This window comes from Micropterus salmoides, unplaced genomic scaffold (genome assembly GCF_014851395.1).
Source record: "Micropterus salmoides isolate LMB-PRFRI ecotype aquatic unplaced genomic scaffold, ASM1485139v1 Ms_hic_scaffold_3, whole genome shotgun sequence".
NCBI classification, from domain to species: Eukaryota; Metazoa; Chordata; class Actinopteri; order Centrarchiformes; family Centrarchidae; genus Micropterus; species Micropterus salmoides.
The window spans coordinates 24,947,531-24,970,574 of NW_024042261.1; the positions used below are offsets into that span (position 1 = coordinate 24,947,531).

Sequence of the window (23,044 nt, forward strand, 5' to 3'; positions counted from 1 at the left end):
ATGATCAGACGATATGAAAATTGAGAAGATCGCCTATCCATAGCACACAGCAACGGTGGAACTGGAAGACTGCGTTCTTATTTCTGAATCTATACATTTTCCAAACATTCTTGAAAAAGGAGCTTCGTTACAGACAAAATAACTTGTACTGCTCGTCTTTTAAATCCGCACTGGCAAGGAAGGCAAACCGTAAAAAGTTGCTCGCTCCATGTGACAGCGTCTTTAGTTACGTGCTTGACCCTGCAATGTTACTGCTTTCATTCGCAACACAGGCCTTTTTCCTGTACGTCACTAGGTCTTGAGGTGGGAAACTAGAGGTTCAGAATTTCCTGAATATCCCTTTTTCCATTCACACATGACCTCTGACATTTCAGGGATATACTGCATGTTTAGAACAGTATATAATTTTGCACCTCTATAACGAGAGACAAGTGCATTAGAGGGGGACAGGAGAGTCAAAGGTAGCAAAGAAAAACTCCCGCACACCGTCTAACTTGAATAAAATATATATTGACACGTTTCGGTACTAGACCTTCATCAGGCAAATGGTGTTACATAGTGAGAAACCATCTTTTGTAGGTGGTGACTTATTTGTCTACACCAATCAATCACCTAGTTCCTCCTCATAAAATAAGTCAGCCATTACAAAACATTCATTCATATTTCCATGAGATGAATGTAGATTTCTGTATACTGAATGTACATCAAAACAATATCATAAAATGTACTCATAAATAGACATACTCGCAAAGCTTACTGGTGCCTTATACATCAATAGACAAATAACTTAAGCAAATAATCATAACGCTAGATAAATATGGAAAAACTTACATACGACATATGACCCAAAAAACAATAGGTCCAAAAAACAACAATCTCATACTTCAATAATGTAATTGTAATCTAAAAGAAATTTATAAAAAAAATTCTAGAACAAGAGGAAAAAACATCACCATAAATGTTAAAATCTTCACATCACCATAAATGTCAAAATCTTTATTATGTATGTGCAACAAATAACTTGTAGCAGTGCATACATATATAAATGGACACAATTAACAGGACACAATGTTAAATGGTCGTGATAATGTGTGTGCATATTCATATATATCCAGGACAGGGGAACCCTCAGAAGAATCTGAAGTAACAAAAATAGCCTATATAGACACTAAATGGGTAAAAGTATTGCGAATCACAAAAAACTGTTAAGTAGGAATTCTTTATTAAGTCCCATTGGAGCTAATGTTTGCAGAGTATAAATCCAGTAAGCTTCGCACTGTTTAAGTAACTTATCGTGGTAGGTAGGGTGACTTGTTCAATGCTACAGAAGCGTAGTGAAGCAATATCATGGTGAACATCACTGAAGTGTGCGGCTATGGGGTAAACCCGATCATTTCTGCGTATAGTACTTTTGTGTTAGCTGATCCATTGTTTGAGTTTTCCAGTGGTTTCCCCAACATAAGCAAAACCACAGGGACAACGTATCATATAGATCATGTGTGTGGATGTGCAAGTAATGACACTGTTAATGGGCAATGTTTTGCCAGTGTGGGGGTAGGTAAAATGGTGCATTTTGTTATTGCATTGTGCGCAATCGCCACATCGATAATTGCCCTTTGGAAGAGGGTGTAAGCGTGGCTGTATGTCCTGAGTAGGCTTAGTTTTGTACTCAGAATTTGCGCGGACCAAGTAAACTGCATGTTTGAAAGGGGTTCACTTTCATTATGAAAAATCATGTCATGTTAAATGTCACTCTCCTGTCTTTGCCCAAACTCTTTCTTTGTCTACATTCAGGCCAAATGCTCCTCCCCACCTCACCCTGTCCTGAGGTGATCCTGATCCAGACCCCTTCAATCCACCACAGGGACTCTACAGAGAGGCGGTAGGACACAAGAAACCGGCTAAGAGCTGCTTGAAGAAATTAAAAACACAGCTACCACTCCCTTGTTCCTCCCTTTCCTCTTAAGTGAGGCCAAATACTAGTACCTGCTGGTAAAGTCTGCATACGAAGATCCAAACCTTTTTTATATTTACTGCCGTAACCACAGAATCTACTTTATAATTATGAAAGAGAAAGAGTTGTGTCTCTGCCATCTCAATGTCTGGCTGATAAGGAATCCACTGTTCACAACTGTTTAACTCTTGTTTCTGTGAGGCACAAGACAAATTATATTACCAATTATTTTCTCCAATAACTTAGAAGAATCATAATTAGCCCAAACCTAAAAGCCTGAGTCACATCTCTCAGTATAGACTCTTCTCTCTGCTTCTGTGGTGAGGTTGGCGAGAAATGCCTGGGATCAGCTTGCTTTTAGCCAAAGAAAGACGTTCAGAGAAGGTGGGAGGGCAGCAGACTGAACAAAATACACAGGCAAGGAACATGGAAAATACAAGGAGGAGGAATGCTTGGGGGAACCCCAAAAATATGATCCTCTATGTTTTAAAAAGCCACTCAGGCAAATTTTGAACGGCTGAATGAAATTTCTCACGGTTTGAAATTTGGTGAGCACAGTACCTCAGAACTGCTGAGTCTCAACACAACTGAAATTATGCTTCAGAGAACAGAGATAGAAAGCAGAGACAGATCCTGACAAACTACCGTCTCAGTGACCACAAACTGGTAATCGGAAAAGGAAGAAAACAAAAGCAAAAACAGAATATGGGGTCACTGTTCGACAGGTGGGGTTGACACTAGGGCTGTAATCAACCAAAGAAAATCTTGGTCGACTAAAGTCCTGAAATTTTCGACTAAAAATCGACGAAATGATGTCATTTAAATTAGTCAGCTGTGCACTGTGCGCAGTACTTGGTAGCCTCGTTGTCCGCCTAAATGAATTGTAAATAAACATTAATAAAATAGTAGTAGTAGTAGCAGTTTATTAAATCGTTTTTAATCTAATTATTTTACACTAAATGAGTCTGTCGGCTCTGACAGCAATGCATCACGTGCACCTGCGCAATATCATATCCTACGATTTACGAAAATAGTACTATGTTGCTTGTCAACTAGTGATATCATCACAAGAATTGTTGAGGAATATGCAACATCATTTAGACAATTATTTTAGTCACATGTTATAATAATAAGTTTATTAGACACTATGATCATTTCAGCAGAGCGCAGCTGAGCGGCGGCTGACACGAATAGACTATTAACTTAAAGTTTTTGCTCTTAATAAACACAAAAGGCACATCCACTTTAATAAACAAAGAATATTTATTAAACAAACCAGATCAAGAGCGGAAACAAAATAAAGTGCATAACTGAAAAATAAAGCATCTTAGGCTCAAAACTAACACACACAGTGGGCACAGCGCAATTTCGCATTAGGCTCCAAATTAAAAAATTAAAAAATAATAAAGTGCCCAAATAATCCAATAAATAATACTAGAAATAATAAATGTCCACTTTGCACAATAATAAAAGGGAACCATAAAAGTATTAGGCTACTATGAACTACTACGAACAAATGGCTACTCACAGAGAGTACAATCAATGTCCACTCCACACTTTTTTGTGTTGTGTGCGAGAAACACAAGCATATCCACGTTCTTTGGAAGGAGACAGCTTCTTGCTTTATTGACAATAAATCCTGCCTTGGAGAAAATGCGTGGATGTTGCAGGGATACAGAGCAGTCGCTTTGCAACTCGGGCCAGGCTCGGGTATCTGTCTTGGTTTTTTTTCCCACCACCCCAATGGTCCGGAGTCGATTTTGGTTCTGTCTTGAAGATAGTTTTTCATTTCTTCTGTCACTGTGCTTCTCCCACCTGATTCTCTAGAAAGCAGATAGTCTTCGTCTTCGCACAACAGCATAGCAATCTCCTTCTCTTTGTTGTTTTTCTGCTTTTTTGACACATGTTGCTCTTCCTTACTTCCAGGTTCACCTTTGCCCGTGACTGTACTGAGTGCACCCAATCGTTCTGCCAGCTGTGCAACTACTATATAGGCCTCGTCTCGTTTGGCATCATCCAGAAAAGACAGCTGCTTAAAACGAGGGTCTACTACTGCAGCTGTAATGTATACACTGTTAGTCATCATCATTCGGTTTTTAAACTCCCATCTACTGTCAATAACTTCGACCAGCTTGCTTTTAATTTTTTTGGTAATGGGGCTGTCATCATCCGCGATGGCCAGGTGACGTTTCTTCAAGTTTGCTAGCATGGGTACTGTTGCAGACAGGGACGCGTTGTCCTCTTCAGACAGCAGCTCGGTCAGGGTTGTCATCGGTTTCAGCACATTTTTAATGTTCTCTATCGCATTCCAGTGTGCTGTGGTAAGGTCCAATGTACTGCTGTCGCTTTTCTATTCCAAAGGTATCAGCAACTTCAGATAGTCGCGCAGCAATGTTTATTCCCTTGTGCGCCTCTTCTGTTTGTTTCGTCTCAAGCACAAGACTCTGTGCTTTCCAGTCTCCATCAATGAAATGGGCAGTCACTGTCATATAGGACTCCATTCTAAGAGATGTCCACATATCTGTGGTCAAGCTCAGTCCCTCGCTGTGTTGTATTAACTCTGATACTTTCTCTTTGAGTCCCTCATATTTTGCGGTTAGTGCATGCGTGATTGTGTGGCGTGCTGGCACGGTATATCCAGGTTCCAAAACTTTTAACAAGTTCTTAAAACCTTGGCCCTCCACAACAGCAATGGGCCTCATATCCTGAGCAATAAAGTTAACAATTCCTTCCGTTATATTATTTTTCCGTTTGGATGATAAAAGAGGCTTAAAATCCAGCGTGCTCTGGGTGTGTCTGGGGGATGCCGTCATTATCGATGGATGCGCCTGCATTTATAAAATGATTATTACACTAAAACATTGAAATAATTCGAATTTTGATATGTTCATATAGCCTACTCAAAATACAGACAGGGCAACCTAACGCAGACAAGTTAGCTTACCGCTTTTAGATGGTACGTGATGTTTGTCGTCGAGTTGTGGAAGGCAAACTGTTGGTTGCAAATTTTGCATTGAACCTTTTTCCCGTTGGCAATTTTAGTGCTTCCACACTGTTGATGTCTTTGTTGTTGACATGTTAGAAGACTGACTATTAAACACTCTCACAGTTAATTATAGATAAATAATAGGCCTATTTAGCATCAAACCTTCTATAGCCTACTTATCTGTCTCTCTTCTCCTCCGGTGGGTTGGGCTAATCCAAAAAAGTAAAAACAAGGGGGGTGTTCTTAAGACAGACTATTACCTGTGAAACATTAGCAATTAGTGGTTTCCACCTGATGAAGCGCGGCAAAACTGATGAAATGAAAACTGATGAAATGAATGCGGCAAAAAATCGACCAATCAGAATTTTGGTCGAACCAGAACGTACCGACCAATTAATCGACTGGGACGTTACAGCCCTAGTTGACACAGAGATGCACTTCATCATACAATGTAAAACATGAAATGAAATGAGGAACATTCACTTTGAAAAGTTCAACTCAGTTATTTCAGATTTCGAGGAGATAAATTACCTCTCAAAATTAAAGATCCTGAATGAGACAGAGCATATCTTGCATATATCATCTTGCCACAACCTAAGGGACAGTGAGGAACATTACTGTAGACTCTATATAAAGACTGATGACAAGTCTCCACTTTCTCCCACTGTGTAAAGCAGAAGCCAAAATATCCTGATCAGAATTTAGGTTGAGATTGAGATTAAATAGATAATGATATTATTATTAATAGGGCCATATCACCCACTCCTAATCAAAGCTACTGCAGCGATGGAGATACCACATGGAGATCACAAGAAGTGCGATTGATCCCCATTTTTATTGTACTCTTCAGTAAGGCCATACTGACTACTAATCTATAATAGATCTGTCTTTGCGGTTTATTTTCTCCTCTCAGCAGTGACGTAGCTATGAGAGAGAGTTACTGGTCCTAACATAGATCTCAAACAATTTTACAAAGGTGATCTCACTGCTGTGTTTGTCATTCAAAGAAAAACCAAGCTAATGTTTTTGTGTGCGTGTCTCCATGCCTGTCACTCATGTGGAAGAGTTTCATGTAAACACGTTCAAACAGCCCAAACCCACAACCCCCAAGCAAAGCCGGCGGTTGCTGGAACTCCTGGCAAAACAAGAAATACAACTTCATCAGAGCAGCGTACACGGCATGGCGAGGACCAGGCAATCGAGTTTCACTACGCCTTGAGTCAGTGCACACCTCCATGAACAAGGAGTAACAATTTGTTTCTTTGGCAGTCATACAGACAGCATGTTGGCCTCCATACACACATAATAACCCATCTGACTTAAAACAAACAGAAACTGAAGGAGAGCTTTGCTTTTGTAAAGGTCAATCTTTCTCAAGGTAGAAAGCTGTTAAAACTTAAAACTGATATATTCAAAATGCCCTATTAGTAAGTAAAAGACATGCTGGGCACAAATCCAAAACTCTAGAAAAATGATCAGTCATAGCAGGAATACTGTGAACCTTGTTCCTACAGGACCACAACTTCCTGTTCACTCCCACATGGTGACTATAGCTGGATAGGGTGGGAAATGTTGAGCGTCTGGGGTGCTGTGGGTCCCTTCAAAGTCTCTGTGGAAGGTCTGGTTAATGAGATGAGCCGGGCTCTTTACGTGCCACATGTGATGCTGAACAACACCAACACACTTTTACCCTCAGCACCACACCTTCCTGCTCATTAGTCTCCCTGTATCTTCTCGTTTCTTCAAATCTTTCTTGGCATCCTTCTCGTCTTCTGCTGTCTTTTCACACCCCTTTTTTGTGCCATCCTGGCCACTCTTCTCACCTGTATATTACTGTTCATTTTTTCCTCTCTTTCGCTGCCAGATGGACAGAGCACAGGGAGAGAGTGAGAGAGTGGGTGACAAAGAGCACAGCGTCCAGTTCTCGCTGGGTGGCCTGTGTCCAAGCTGTTTGCTGTGTCACAACAGAAGCTCACAATACAAACGTTAAACTAGAGCAACACACAAACACACACAGAAACACAAATGCTGTACAATTGAGCATCTAATGAAGCTTCTGTTGCAGCCACCCACTAACCACTTAGTGCTGTGGTTTTGCTCTGATGCTTTTTATAAACACAGACCTGGAGAACATGGGGAACAGGTGTCACACATACTCAGTGGCAGCTGTAGGAGGTTTAACATTAGAGCTGAGGCCTCTAAGAGAAAATATACCTCTGTCTAAGACATTTGCCAGACCATTTTAGTTTGTTCTCCTGCCAGTGGCTAGGCACTCACCTTTTAATATTGACTGAGGACTGGCTTGAGCCCTGTCTCTGTGCTCCACCACAACACCTTGGACCTAAGCTCAGAACGCTGCAGTACAAGTGCAAAACCACACTACACACTTTTACTCACTCTGTTAGTGAGTTTGATATTTTGTGAAATACGTTTATTCGCTTTCTTACTATGAGTTAGATGAGAAGATCAATGTCTTTCCCGTATTTGTCCATTCAATATATTAAGTGACTTTCTGAAGTTTTGTTTGACCTTGAGGTTGCCTGCTACACCTCACGTGAAACCTTCTCAAACCACACATTTATTACGAAGTCTTTACACTGTTGGACAGAGCCAAACTAGCCCCTTGTTTCCAGTTTTTGTGCTATGCTAAGCTAACCGGCTGCTGGATCCAGCTACATAGTGAATGTACATATATATGTGTGGTATCAATCTTCTCATCTAACTCTCTGGAAAAACAAGTGAATCAGTACATTTCAGAAAATGGTGAATTGCTTTAAACACATTTTCCGATGGGGATCAATGAAGTATCACCTTATCACTGTGATACAGGTATCATTTGTATGTATGTACAGATAAGAAGCTGTGGTGTCAAATGGAGCGCAGATGGTTAAGAGTCTGTGTGCATGGTTCCTCCCTCCACTACACTGGGCTGCAATGAGCCATCTGTTTAACCAACCAGACTGTGCCAGGCCAGGTCCTGCCTTATAGCCTCAGTCGGCCTTCTTCGTCAGAGGGTTAGATTTGGATATCATTTGCATTCCCTCATTGAACTGCCTTCCTTGAGTAAACAAGTACCCTGGCATGTATAGCCCAACGTGATAATACACTACTGTCTTGTAAAGCCAGAGAGCATCGATTTTATGATGCGATAAAATTAGATGTGCCAGGGGGAAAGTACTGCTTGCTTATGCAAAATCCACAATTCCACTGCGTTTATGAGAGAAATGTGTTAAATCAAACTCAAGTCATAAACTCTGACCTTTACAAACAGATACAGCAGTTCGAGCGAAGTGTAATTGTACAATGGACGTGAAACAACACCGAGCACTCGAAGTAATTTCACCAGAGATAATGTAGTCTTGAGGGGACAAAGATCTTTTATGAGATGGTAATGAGTCTTCATGGCTGCCCAAGCTCATCAGAGCATTCATGCAGTGTTGGACTACATACCACCATACTGTGGGCTGCTTTTAAAGTGGAGTTCTGCCATAGCTAAGCAGCTTAGACTTGGCGAAAACTTGCCAACAAAGACAACACACCCTCTTTTAGATCACATCACTCATTGTGTCTCATCAGTGTGTTTTTTTCCACCATCAGCATCTATATGATACTCTGTATAAAAAGCCCAATTTGTTCACCATGCCCACCCTGCGCTCACCTCCACACAGACTCTTAAGACAGCTCTCCTTTTCAGTGCTAGAATCAGCCTGTGTTAATTATAAATCTCACCCTGTCCTCTTCCCCTAACAGGCACAGAGAAGGGATGGGAAGTACCCGGAGCAAATGCATGAGATGAGGAGGGCTATTAAAAGCAATAGAGGGAGAACGAAGTGAGAAAAAATTATCTGAAGGAGGTCAGTTAGAGAAATTACATATATGAGAAGGGACACGGAGAGGAGAGAGTTTGTTTTGGGGAAAGAGGGATACAATAAGGAGTAGCAACTGAGGAAGCTGGCTGACCCCGATTCTGCCATGACACCACTCTGCTAGAAGGGGGGGAAGGGAGTGGTCCAGACGTAAAACAACAGTGACAGGGCTGCCACTCCAACAACGCAGCCCCACCACTGAATCAGCATTCAGTCATTCCTCCTCCATCTCTGCTCTTCACTTCCACTTGCACAGAACAGGAAACTTCTTCAGATGTCACATGGAGATCCGCTATGTTGTGAACGCAGTACATTGGCAAATGAACAGATCTAAAACTCAAGAACACTCAGCCACACTAAAAGCTTTGTGCACAACTTGGCTTCATTAATAATGTGGTCTGAATTTCTCAGTGCAAGCCAACCATGCATGTGAAAAAAGGGAAGAAGAATGCAAGGAATGTAGCATTATGAGTTTTTATTAAGAGGGCGAGCCCAGCACATTGTGTGGAAAACAGGCATGTGATGCCGGCTGTAAACTGGGTGAGGATGAACTCAAATTGGACTGTAGTCAAGACCCCTGGGGCAGAGGCCATCCCAGCACAAACCAGTCTGGGGGGGGGGGGGGGGGGGTAAATAAACATGCCTGCCTGCTGGCTGTGAGTGCCAACAGGGAGGCTCACTTCAAACCACAGCAGGGCTACTTCACTGGTGTGTTTATGACCAGGAAACTGCCTGACAACTCTCACACACACACACAACTCGCACAATAACTCCCTGCAAGACGGACAGATCCACAATCACATGCATCCACTTAAAAAGACAAATAAAAACATCGTGCTGCTACAAATAATCATAAATTGTGAAGGGAGAAGGGAAAAAAACCTCACGCAGATAACATTTCTAGGCAGTAAGACAAGAGAGCGGCCGCAAGCAACAAACTATCAGCTCACTCTGGGAAGAGGATTAAAAGCACTAAGCTCACCGTTTTGGCAGGAGACCCTGAGATGGTGTGCTAAGTGGGTTAAAGCACACCCCAAGTCTCATAATCGCTCCGGTCTACCCCTCCTCCTCCCCCTGTCTGCCAACATCAGTCGAGGGGAGTGATTTCAAGTCCCGCTGAATACTTGAAGTGAGGTGGAGGGGGTTCTGATGTCGCCCCCCCCAAAAAAATGCATCTGGAGTCCACACTGAATCCCTAGCAAACACTTGTAGGCACACACACACACACACACACACAAACACCCCCAACTTCAATTCTCACATCACTTGCCAGACACTGTGGTAACATGAGGCTATGGTGAAACTGTAGTCCTGTAGCATCGGCAGGCCTGGCTCCGCTCTAGCACAGTCCCAGGCCCCAGAGAGACCAGGCAGTGTTTGCCTGCGGGACTAGTGAGAGCAAACAGAGTACAGTAGATCCATTGAGACGGAGCTGAAACACAGAGCTGCAGAAAGTATAATACAAACTGATGCTGTAAGAAAAGAGAAACAAAAGAATGCAGCCAGGAAGCCAGGGAATTAAAAAAGAGCAAATGGCGCCAGAAGTAAATCCCCAAAGTAACTGTAGATGGAATATTTGTTCAAACATACACATGTATGCAAGGAGCCTATGCTTAGTGCAAAAATCAAACAAGGTCCCTAATCTACATGTTGACCTCTACTCTGAGTACTGGACAGGCAAGGTCAAAACTCCCTTAAAGGTTTGAGATCCCTTTCAACCCATCTCGACTGCCACCACCAGTTGCTGAAGAAACTGATCTTCCACAATATAAATTAAACACCACTGCTTTTGTGTCTCTGATTCCCAGAAGGCTGATCCGTCTAGTAGTAGAAGGACACCACACACCCATATCCATCGGATATGGGATCTAATACAGGCTAGAGTCACTCTGGCTGACAATCAATGCCTATGTCGAGAATAGCAAGTTGGAATATTGTTTTGTGTGGATGTGAACGTTGATGAAGTGCGCAGAAAACTAGATCTGTCATGAACATTAGTTTGAGAAAGGTGTATCAGTGTTTCCCATATGTTCATTTAGTGTCCTAAAAATGCATGCACGCACATGTATATGCTTCACACACAAACATTTCTGTGAAATCAGAGGCAGGTGGTAAGCGCAGGTGAACACAGTCTATTCAGAAGATATAATAAAGAGGGGTTTGTCTCAGCTGAAAGAGGATTACGGGTGAAAGGTGTGGCTCCTTTCAACTCACAGTGGCAATGTGTGTGTGTGTCCCCTTCATTAGCCCATATGAACACCCCATTATGGAAAGTTAAATAGAGACACAGGATCTGACTGAAGTTCTGTCAGCGCCTTTCCCGTCAGAGTTCAACCTCGACTTACTTTAAAACCCATTTCCCTCAAACCCAGCATACGGTTGTAATGCTGAATTAGTGGTGATTTATGTAGTATGAATGCTTGTTGGTTTCAGGTTGCGGTATCAATCATACACAAGATGTGAGGGGGAGTTTCACACAGTGATAGAGATCTCAGCCCCTCAAAACTATCTCAGGCATCTGGACTGACAGCAGCATCTCTGAAGTGGAATTTGGCCACTAATAACAGCCGAGTGGAAGGTGTGTCTGATCCAGCCAGCTTCAAATGAAACTCCAACAGAGGGACTGTACGACTGCATCACCATCATCACTTTGTTCCCCAAACTCAGCCGCAGCAACAGGAGCAAAGATGGCTTGAAGGCCTGTCACTTTGCTCAGTCTTCGCCCCGCGATCCGCTGTGATCACTGTCCCGGCCTAAACTAGTGCAGAGCGCTGTCACAACAAGCCAAATCTCGCCTCTCTTTCTACTCTGTGTTTGGATTAAAGCCTGTCGTGAGTCCGGGGTGTGGTTCTACAGTCATGCGATGCAATGTGCACCCTCACTGAGCTGCACATGTGCTCAAGAAAGCATACAGTGCTGCCTAGTTGTTTCTTACAGCTATGGTGTGAAGTGAAAACATTTGACCAATGGCAAAAAGTTTTGAGAGAAAAAAATTAAGAGAAAAGGGAGGAAAGGTGGTAAGCGGGGGAAAGGAGAGTTCAAATGTATAATTTCACATATGAAGGAAATAAATATATTTACTGTTTTGCCAAGAGTTAGACACAGTAAGAAGATCCAGTGTGTGTCTATACCACTCTTGGGAGCTAGGGCTGGAAGTTGATTAGCTTAGCTTAGCACAAAGACTCAAAGCAGGGGGAAACAGCTAGCCTCTGGTAAGGAAATACTCCGGCACATAACACCACATAAAGCCACAACTTAGTACAGATTAAAGAAAAGAGATACAACATGTTGATTAGTGAGTTTTAGGAGTGACAGTAACTGGATATTCTTATATTTGGACAGACTCAGGCTAGCCAATTCCCCCTGCTACCAGCTCCCCCCCCCCTCTTTCTGCTAAGCTAAGCAAGACATGAGAGCGGTATCGATCTTCTTATCTAACTCTTGGCAAGAGACCGAATAAGCGCATTTTCATAGAAATTGCGAAGGGAGGAGAAAACCCACAGCCTGGAGGCTCCCCGCTGGGCTGCCAACATTCCTGACAAATTCAGACGTGGGAACCACCGGAAAAACATAGCCCTCTGTAGACAACTGTGCATGTGAGTGTGTACATGCACACTCTGTAGCTGCATAGCAGAAATGTGCTTAATGGACGCAGACGTGTGTGTTGAGGTGTTTGGGCTGAGAGCAGTGACAAGAGTTCAAGTCTTGGAGAGAGAGCTGAGCAGAGAGGTTGTCTAAGTGCATGTCTGAGCGCCTTTGGGCAACAAAGTGGGTCAAGTGAGTTTCATCCAGGGGCGGGGTGAAAGCATTGACCTTCAGTGCACACACAAGCAGTCACCTGGTAGCTGCAGCACACAGAGAAAATGTCTACTGTCTTCTGCCTTGTTCTAGACATTTTGTGTTTCATCTATTAAAACCGGGGTTAGGCAATTGTTTTCAGAAGCACTTTAGTTATATTTGTTTAAATTCTCTTTACATCCCGAGAGCAGTCAATACAAAATCTAAAAATATTCCGTATCTGTGGCTATCGCAGGACTGTGTTAAGCACAAACTACATGAAGTGACAGACTGGCCTACCTGCCTGTCTGTCTACCTAACTGTGGGCTCTCTCATGACACATGGAACCATACAGTTATCTAATCAGAGTTCGGCTGCAGAGGTTATGGGGACAAAGCAGAAAGAAAAGGGAGGACAAATCAAGGATGTGAAATAGGAGAAGGAAGTGCATGGGCTGGCTTTCTTCAACCAACAGGCGTCCCTTTTAGTCTCTCCCTCTGTCTGTCCTCATATCCCTCCACCCCTCTCTAACCAATTCTCTCCCTCTGACTTATCAGCTCATCCGTCTCCTCCTCTCCCACGATGATAACAGGCTCTACTGTTGTGTGCAGAAACACCCAAGCTTCTGTCACTCCCTACTCCCTTCCACTGCTATCTGGACCACTCCTAGGGGACAGCTAACAAGGCAGTCACTGCTGCACACACTCTTGACATGAAAAACACACATGCAGAGACGGCAGTGATAACTGATGCTTCTGACTGGAATAAAAAACAGTATTTACAGTAAACAAGTGTCAGTCAACACTTAGGCAGCAGCAAAGTGTGCACAGTGGAATTACTTCAATGTTAAGTCTAAAAAAAGTCAGACAATTACAATGCAAGTGTTTCAAAGGGTTGCATCAGCAGAGCTAATTACAATACTACTAATTTAATCAAGCACTTAGATAAACAGCACTTGAAGGCATACAAGTTCTCGCATGTAGTAGCGCAGGAAATGTGCTCAGGATCAGCAAAAAAGAAGATCTGTGTTTTGTGCTAACAGAACCTGTGTAGGGAGGGAACTGGAGCAGTAGCAGCCTCACTATAGCTTCCCTCTTAACACTAGTACCTCTCAGATGTTATCCTCGTATAACTTTGCTAAGTATGTGAAATGCTTTTGGACTGTTTGAAAGATGTGACCACAGTCAGTTCCACTACAGATGTGCGCTCCTTATATCTGCTTAGCAGGACTAAACACTGGATCGACTCAAGATGTACTTTATTAAAAATTTAGTTAATATAATTATAAACATATTGGACCGGTATGCTACACTGAAGATACACAATATCAGAACAGAAAGGAGAAAAATGTCTAATAATAGATTCAACATCTATGTCATATCAAATAAACAGAAAAACATATATTTAATTCTATGTAAATTCAGGTGTGCTAAGGCAAAAAAAGCGCAGTCATCTGGCAAAAAATAATTGAAATTAGCTCAACTTTTGCAGCATTGCCATGGAACATCATCTTGCAATACACTGGCAAATATGTGCAAACAAAGATTCCTGGTATATTACTTTTTAACTTGATGTAATTCTACTCTTCACTTCCTGATGGAGGATAAAACAACTGTAGTAGTGGTAAAATCCCCCACGTACAGTATTAAAAACTTCTGTGGAGTGTTCTGGCATCTTATAAGCCTTCAAACTCATGAATCTATAACTCAAACCGGCCCTCCTGGATCATATTTCATCTTCTCACCTTACCTAAAGCTACACACACCCCACCCTTGCGTTTTTTCAGTCTGACGGCTTACTAAGAGAGGCAACGAGCTTGGTTATCTGATGACATATTGACCACAGAAAACACTAATGAATTATTCAAAAATGTTGACTAAGTTTCAATCTGAATTCATTACTTATAGTGTGTGTACACACACACACACACACACACACACACACACACACACACACACACACACAGTGAATAACATATCCCACAGGATTACTTTTTTTAAAGACCCAAAACAAAACAGCTGTTTAGCGTATGTTTTTCAGAAATCCCCATATATCCCACTCATAAAGCAGACTTAACATGCCCTTTACATGCCTGCCCTGCCTCAAACAGCATAAATACATTAGCATGCCATACCCTCTCCATGCAGGGTAGACCAAATGAACTTGTGTGGGAAATAGCCCACTAAATAGCCTCCATCCCAGTATCCAATCTGATTTGGAAATGAGGGGGAAAAAAAATGCACATTTTGATACAGTACCATAAAAACTGAGCCATTCAAGGAATGACCACATGCTATACTCAATTAGCATTAAAACAATGGCTCCACAGTCAGTCATAGCCTAAGATCTGAGCTATGAAGGGGAAAAGGGCGGGAGAGACTGTATGTATGCATGCATGCCTCTCTGAATGGTTGCATGTATGCATGCATGCCACATACCACAAAATGAGGGAAAAGAAAGACATTGACCTTTGATGTCATTTCATAAAACTTCTTACAATGTGACAGAAAATAACTAAAAACATCTTTAAAACCCATTCCCACCCAGACCACACGTATACATGAGGCGCTACCTGTTTTAAAATAGTGTGCAGGTCACTAAAAGCATAACATCCTGAGTGACAGAGGAAGGGGGAAACATGCAAATCTATCTCCACATTTCCTGACGGTGTTTGGTGTTTCGCCCGTTACACAGCGTTGTTCCTCTCCAGTTACTAAGATGAGCCAATACTAAACTATCCTAACAATGAATGGGCAAAGAAAGTCCAGGATATGAGCTGCATGCCAGAGACAAATTATGTTAACATTTTTCTGAGCTTAGGGAAATATTTGTACTCATGTCGTGTGAACTGTTCTTTTGTCTTGGTGACTGATCTCTGCAGTGTAAGGCCACTTCTCTCTCCGATGCCTATGGTCTGATTCATAGCAACACTCATCTTCACGGTGCACTTGCATCCTCTTCAGTTAATACTCACTTCCTGTCCGACAGCTTGACCTCCAACAGGCAGCACAGAGAGCCAGAAAGTGCTAAGAGGCCAGCGAGCGCCTCCAAATAAAATACAGATGGAATTTCACATGAGGTGTATGGGGCCTACAAAGATGCTTTTATTGCTCTAAAGAAAGCAACACAAATGTGGCCGTACACACATCTTTCACAATGAAGAATTGACTCATTGTTCAGACATAGTGGGGTTGGTCATTACAACCTTTTGTTGATCCAGTGATTCAGGCCATTGACTGACATGAGGGGCTTTTACACTTCCTCATTCACATTCTTGATAACTGATTTCAAACATCCTGTCACAATATTCTATTATTGCATTAATACTTACTTAAATATATATATATATATATATATATATATATATATATATATACACATATACATACATACATACATATACATATACATACACACACACACACACACACACAGGTGGTAAAATAAAAGAAGACATCACTTTACATTATAGAAATTGCTCTTATGCGACTCTGCTGGCACTGTTTCTCACTTCAATGTGTGTCTTTATCCTTTTACAAGTCCTGTTACACTAATGTGACCTGGTGTGATTTTAGTGCTGAAACGAAATGCCAAGTGGCCGCTAAATCCAGCATCTCAAATGTGAGCATTAGTTGTTTTTCTGTGTTTTAAATAATTTCTAATTGAAGGGAGTTGGACCATTGGTTGGACAAAACAATCAAATCAAGATGCCAACTTGTACTCTGTGGTGGTCATTTTTCACAATATCTTGTCATTTAATAGAGAACATGAATAATTAGATTAATTGAAATTGAAATTGAAATAATCATTAGTTGTAGCCCTAGTGTGATCATATAGTCGCAGAAATGAAAGGTTCAGTGTGTAATATTTCTGAGGATCTATTGACAGAAATGCAATATAAGATCCATAACTATGTTTTCAGTGGTGTATAAAGACCTTAGACCTTTACCTTAGAATGAGACACTTATATCTACATAACCGCGGGCACCCCCTGCTATGGAGCTCGCTGTATTTTGTCGTCATGTTTCTACTGTAGCCGACAACGAACAAACAGCGCTACAGAGCGTGTTTTGTCATCACGGCGTTCTTCTTCTGCTTGTGTAATTCCGGTAGTGTTGATGCCCCACACTACATTGAATATGTACTAAGAAGAAGAAGAGGGAATAATAATAATATTAATAGTACTATACAGTCTCCGTGTAGTGTTCTGGTTTATTAGAAGTAAGAGAAGTGACATTTGGATAAATGAAGGAGCACACGTGTTATTTAGCACGAGAACCGACAGCCAGACTGAGTTGGGACAGACAGCTGACGGCAGAAATCACGGATTTTGTGGATTTTTCCAGATGGAAGGATATAATGTGGGACAGATGTTTTCAAAGCATTGCTGAAGTTGTCTGTTTTCTGCTGGACAGGTAATTAACTTTGTTTGTCAGACTTTAGCGATGCAAATGAAAACTGTTGGTTGAGAGCTTTAGCTAGAAGCTTGCCATAATCACAGAGAGCCCTGACATGTTTCCCGTGTCAGTGGTGTGAAATATGGATTAATTTCATGGTGCCTACTTATTCTCCAGCCTGTGGTTTGGCTTTGCCAGTTACGTTAGCAGGACAATCAGCTGATCAGTAAGTTAATTGGCAATAAAACCATAACGTTAGCTTAGAGCGTGGAAGCATCAGCCAACTAAACTTTTACTGACTGGTAGAAAAAAAATGTATTGTTAGTTTGACTGGTTTATTCTGCAGCGCTGTGCTTTGACTTGTGGTGTTATGTTAGTTGAATTAATTTCATGTAGTTTCTCTCTCTAGTGCTCTGTTTTGGCTTTGTATGTTATGCTTGTGAGAATCAGCTGATCGCTAATTGGCAATAAAACGGCAGCTTCCAGCATCGAAGCTCCGATCTTTTACTGTGCTGGTAGAAAAAAAAAAAGGAAGTTGGATTGTAACTTCATGTAGTCCTTCTCCAGTCTCTTTTATGGCTTTGTTACGTGGACAGAAATGTGCAGTTACCTTCCAGAGACAAACCGATCATGAAGGACTGATCAACATAGCGTAGCCTTAAGATTCTTTGCTGCATCTCAGACTAAAATGGATAGCAAGTGACAGGTGTGTGATGGTCAAGCTCATGTGTGTGTGTGTGTGTGTGGGGGGGGGGCACACAAGGTTCATTTACTCCTCCTCCTCACTCCACAAAAACAGATGGAGCCAGAATCAGCTGTTTCTTTATCCCGTCATGCAGGATTTCCTCTTTCCAGCACATTTCTGCTATGTTGGTGTATGACAGGAGCTCTTTGTGTGCGCACACAGACCCACACCCACACACCACCTGTCAACCCTATGTGTGAAGCCTCAGTTAGAGACAGATACGTAGCAGGTGTAACAACATACTCTTTCCCTCTAAAGCAGCAGACAAACCCATCTCCCAAGACACGAGAGAGAAGATGTAAGGAGAATAAAGGCAATGAAGACATTACAGAGAGAAAGGGGGCGGCTGCTGCTGCCTTCTCCGCTGCATGACAATTCATCTTAATGGATGTGTATCTGAATGCTCTGTAAATCTCTAGAACAAAGCCTGCTCCCTAGAGAGCCAATGCTTGATTTGTGCGTCTGTCATCAATAGTATGTTACAGCGCCGCTCTGAAAAGCCATTTAACATCATCAGTCCCCTTTGAAGAGGCATATAGGCTAGAGAGAAACCTTATAAAAGGGGGGAGAATAACAGATAAGATCTCTTAATGTTATGGAAATAAGCACATTCAGTACTGCTCAGGGAGTAAGCAGGCCTATAGCCAGTTATTGCAGTGATTCCTGTGCTTTGTGGCCTGGGATTCAGTGTGAGAACTGAGAAATAACCCAAACAGTCATGTCTGGTTTTCTTACAGTCCTCCTGTCTGTGAAAGGTTCTCCAGTATTTCAATAAAAACAAATCCAAGTATTCAAGTTTAAAATCACCACCTGACAGGTTCTTTAAGTGGACATCCATTTGTACATGTGTAGAGTGACTGAAAGGACATTGATACTTATATACCTGTGTAAATCAGTCTTTATGTACTGCACTTTGCCAGGCTGACTAAATGCTTTGGCTCCTTTAACCCTGTCAAAATCTTAACTCCAACAATCCTGTTAAAGTGTGTTGTGGTTGGATGATTAGCCATTCCCTCTCACTCGCTCCCTCTGCTACTAGCGCTGACCAGGGGGAAGGACGCAGGCCGACCTGTGGCAAGAAAGGCCTCCTCCACATCTGTGTTTATCCTCGAGCTAAAACCAACAGGCTATATTTACCCCAGTCAAACATACCCAGCACCAGAGAGGAGTCACGAGAAGATATAGCCTAGTGAGGACCTAGGATAAGCTAAGCCTGGGAGATTTACTCTTATATCCAAACTGAGAAGACCCTAACCTCTGCAAAAGATAGGAAGCACACACTGTCGGCATTAACAGCCTGAATGCAAGCACATTTTGGACATTTACGCATCAGGTTGTGATTCTCTGATTCATCCTCCTCCCTGAGAAGACAACACAGATTGGTAAACACCACCTTGAGGGAATCTGACCTCTGAGGGAGCAGATGAAAAAAGGAGGCAGGCTTGACAGATCAACTGCCTACCTAGAAAATGTTTTATAGCTGCACAGAAGGCCATAAAGCAGAGGCTCATTTCAAGAAACACTCGTCTTTCTGTAAATCTCTGACCTCTTGACAGTCCCATGTATGCTGACTTATGGATAAGACTCTCATGGGAGGCAAATACATCAAAGAGAGTGGGCAGGGCGGGCTTGCAATACTGTTGGTGGGCTATTTCATCTAGAACTGAGCACCTGCACTCTGACTAATACATGTGAATGACGCAGGTTTACTAAATGCACATTCAACTCATGTTTGATCCATCGTAAGAATATCAGTCAAAAAACCCGCTGCACCCGCACATTTACAGCAGGTATTTTTTATTCATGTTTAAACAAGCATCACGACTGTGACAGGCATCTATATACCTATATCTATCTATGGAAGTATATATTAGACAGCTGGGAGGAGTTTTCAATTTTATTCAGATAGTGCTGCCCTCTGACGCAACTTTTATACATTCTAGTGTGCACAGTTTTCTTTTCAGCTATTTGAGGATCTCACTGTTTACATAGACTCTAGCCCACCCCTGTAGTGACACACACTTTACAGCTAAACGACAGAATTACACAGAACTACACAGTGTTACACAATTATCAAATAAAATTTCATTTTCAGTTTCCCTCAACAGCCATGCTGGCTCTCACCCACACAGTTCGCGCTTGTTGCTGTCTTTCTTGTTAGACAAGTTAATGGGTAAAATTATCTTAATCATTATTTATCATAATTATTAATTATCCTAATTTAATGCTAGTTTAAATAATTTAATTTTTTGGTGTGTTTTTATATGTTGTCCTAACACATTTCTTTGCCTTACTTTGACTTTCCTGAATGTGAAAGGTGCTGGACTAATAAACTTACCTTGTTTGTTTTCAGATCATTCGGGGTATGCATTCAAGATGTGCTGTATGGACAAAGCGAGTTTGGTTACTAATTTACGGTGTCAAAGTAGGCGTTATTATTTGGAGATATTGCTGCAGGTATCGGGAGCACACCTGGGTCTGATCGGAGGGCAGTTTTTTTGTCTGCTTGTTATAGATTATTTTCTATTTAATAGCAACATTAAAATAAATTGTGCGCGCAAATAGAAACACTAGTTTACCACAGTCAATTGATTTCCCATCTCCACTCAACCCCAGCTGGGAGGAGGCTGTGATGCCAGGTGTGATGAGGTGTGGTGACCTATTCAGATTAACCGACATTGGTTAAGCCTGCATCAGTAGTCAGGAGCATAAACCAACAGCACGAGGCGGCAATAAACGGGGGGGGTTGAAATATACTTCAAATGAATGTCTATAGCTTGTAGCAGGTTAGCTGACACTGAGCTGAATTCTAGAAGCTAATTTTTAAGACAATGCTGTTAATATTCATCCCCCTTAAAAACACACGTACGCCGTCACTGAGCACTCTGACATAGACCAGATGGCATAAGGTAGCGTAAGGTTTCATCCTCCCTCTCTGTGACCTATCAGGATACACCCAACATTTGTGATTGATGTGATTTGAGGTGCTTGAGTGTGTTCTTCTGCACACCATGAGAACCCACAATTGTTCTTTCTATTAACCTTTAGTTAGCAGAGACACCTCCAAGGATTAAACAGAAATCTAGCAATTCCTTCTAAAATTACAAATGCCAGGAGGGCTGCCAAAGTGTCGCGGCTGGGAAAAGAGAACTTTAACTAGACCTGGTGCCAAAACAATCATTGTTGCCTTAAAAACATCTCAAAAAGACGCACTTGGAAAAATGTAGTGTTCACCGAACAGATGACCATGACTGCGTGTGAGATATTTAAAATCATTGTCGAGAATAAAGGAACGGGGAAAAAATCATGATGAGTCACCTCTATCGAGATAGGACACCGTGATTCAACGTAATGTTTACAGGCAAAGTAACTCAGCTGGCCCACATTCATCTCTCTTTGAAGACAGGGTTCTTTGTTCCTGCAGCTGTTTGCAATGAAACACCGGTATAAGTAGCACAAAATATGAGATGTTCCTCAAGATCACAGACTGTAAGCAACTGTTATCTGGTACCCAGTAGAGACAACGACACGCCGACTACATGGAGCCAAAGTTATGAAATGGGCCTAGATCAGCATGGATAATGTGATATTGTTGTAAAAATACCAAAACAAACATGCTTATGCAGATATCATCGACGTGGCGATGACGAGTGACGAGTTTAGTTTGGAAAGGTGAAGTTTTACCAAAGAAATCGGATTTTGAAATGTTTACATTTTTGAGTTCCACAGTGACTTATTTTTTCTTAACCAAAAATAACGGTTTGTAAATGTTGTAAATACATCTTTGAGTTTGTCGTTTTGCTTTCAATAGCATGGGGTTAAGGAGAGTGATTTTAAGACGTTTTGCATTGACTTTAATTGAGTTACGTGACCCTGTACAACCTGGAGAACAATGTGGCATTTGGCAAAGGGTTTGTTACCCTTAAATTCAGCATTGATGCTCCATAACCGAACACTGGTATGGATTGTGCTAGTTTTTTGATGCTTTAAACTTTACAAATTAATTTAAAAGAAGAACGCAAAGAATATTTAGAAGAAACATTTTGTCAGTAACCATTTTTACTTTGTCATTTTGAAGCTAGGAAAGGCAATTTTTTCTGAAACATTTGTTGTTATATTTATATTTAAATCTAATCAAATGCTCGGTTACAAAAATGAAAAAAATATCTGTGGTTGTAGCAGGACTGTAACAAGTGTGGCCAATAATTTCATTTGGGAGCAATAAAGGGCTACTTTATTGTTGGACTTGTGCCTTGTCATACTATGACAAGCGAGAAAGGCCCTGTTACGCCATAACTATAGATTCAAACTGCGCCAATGTATCCACATCACAGTCTGAAAATCCTGCTACTTTCTGCAGGTTTGCTTCATCTCTTCGAAGTCACAAGCGCCTGTTATTTTCAAAATATCCATCACAACAGCTTGCAGGGACATGCAGCTGAACTCACTGATGTAATAACTCATACTGAACTACCTGTTCACGGCAGTTTTCTTTCAACAACCAATTAATGGAATTTTTTGAGAGAGTTCGAAAAAGAGGGCAGGAAAGGAGCATAGAAGGTAAATGTGTCTCTCAAATACAACGGTGAAGGTTATGAGCTCTCTCATGATTGGTGTGTCATTATCATTAAGAAAGACACTGCATACTCAACACGCAGAGGGACTTTCAGTTAAAAGAAACAAAATTGGGGTTGCACAGGCTGATAAGTTCACAAGCCGTAAACAGAAAGTCTGCTTAGCTTTGTTTTATTATGTAACATTTTCAAACATCCACTGACAGGATGGAAATGTCTTCAAGGAAACTATAAACAGAGAGCATTGTATAACCGACTTCGGCAGTCTGGTACATAGCCTGTGATCAAAGGGAACTGGATTTACAATATGGAGACAACATGTCATTATTATTCAGCATAAACGTCACATTTCATTTGATTTCCTCTCAAACCAAAGATGAAATGCAGGACTTCCCCATTGCACAGCAAATACTGGACAGTGCTGTGCTCAAGCACAGGCTGGTATGCATGCAGTAGGATAACCAGGGCAAGACGCTTCAACATCATTCTCAGATTTTCCCCAGTAATAATTATTCCATTAGTTCCAGATGGGAGGCAACCAGAGTGAATAATGCCCAGAATATGTGCAGTACTGCCATGCTCTGCCGCTCTTGCAGGACATATCCATCATCCTGATACTCGACGTGTCATTTCCTGAGGGCTGGGGAATACAGCAGCAGCAGCACGGGGGATCTCAACTAAAGGGAGGCATCATACTACGCACTGTTGACAGCTGATCAGAGTCTGCATGTCTAACCACAGTAGG

At 41.7% G+C, this 23,044-nt stretch overlaps 1 protein-coding gene across 3 annotated transcripts in view; it reads right to left on the reverse strand.

Annotated features, from left to right (window-relative positions):
• The window catches only part of sipa1l3 (signal-induced proliferation-associated 1 like 3), an 80,100-nt gene that overhangs the window by 56,238 nt on the left and 818 nt on the right, over window positions 1-23,044 (reverse strand). The gene's annotated exons all lie outside the window — the stretch shown is intronic.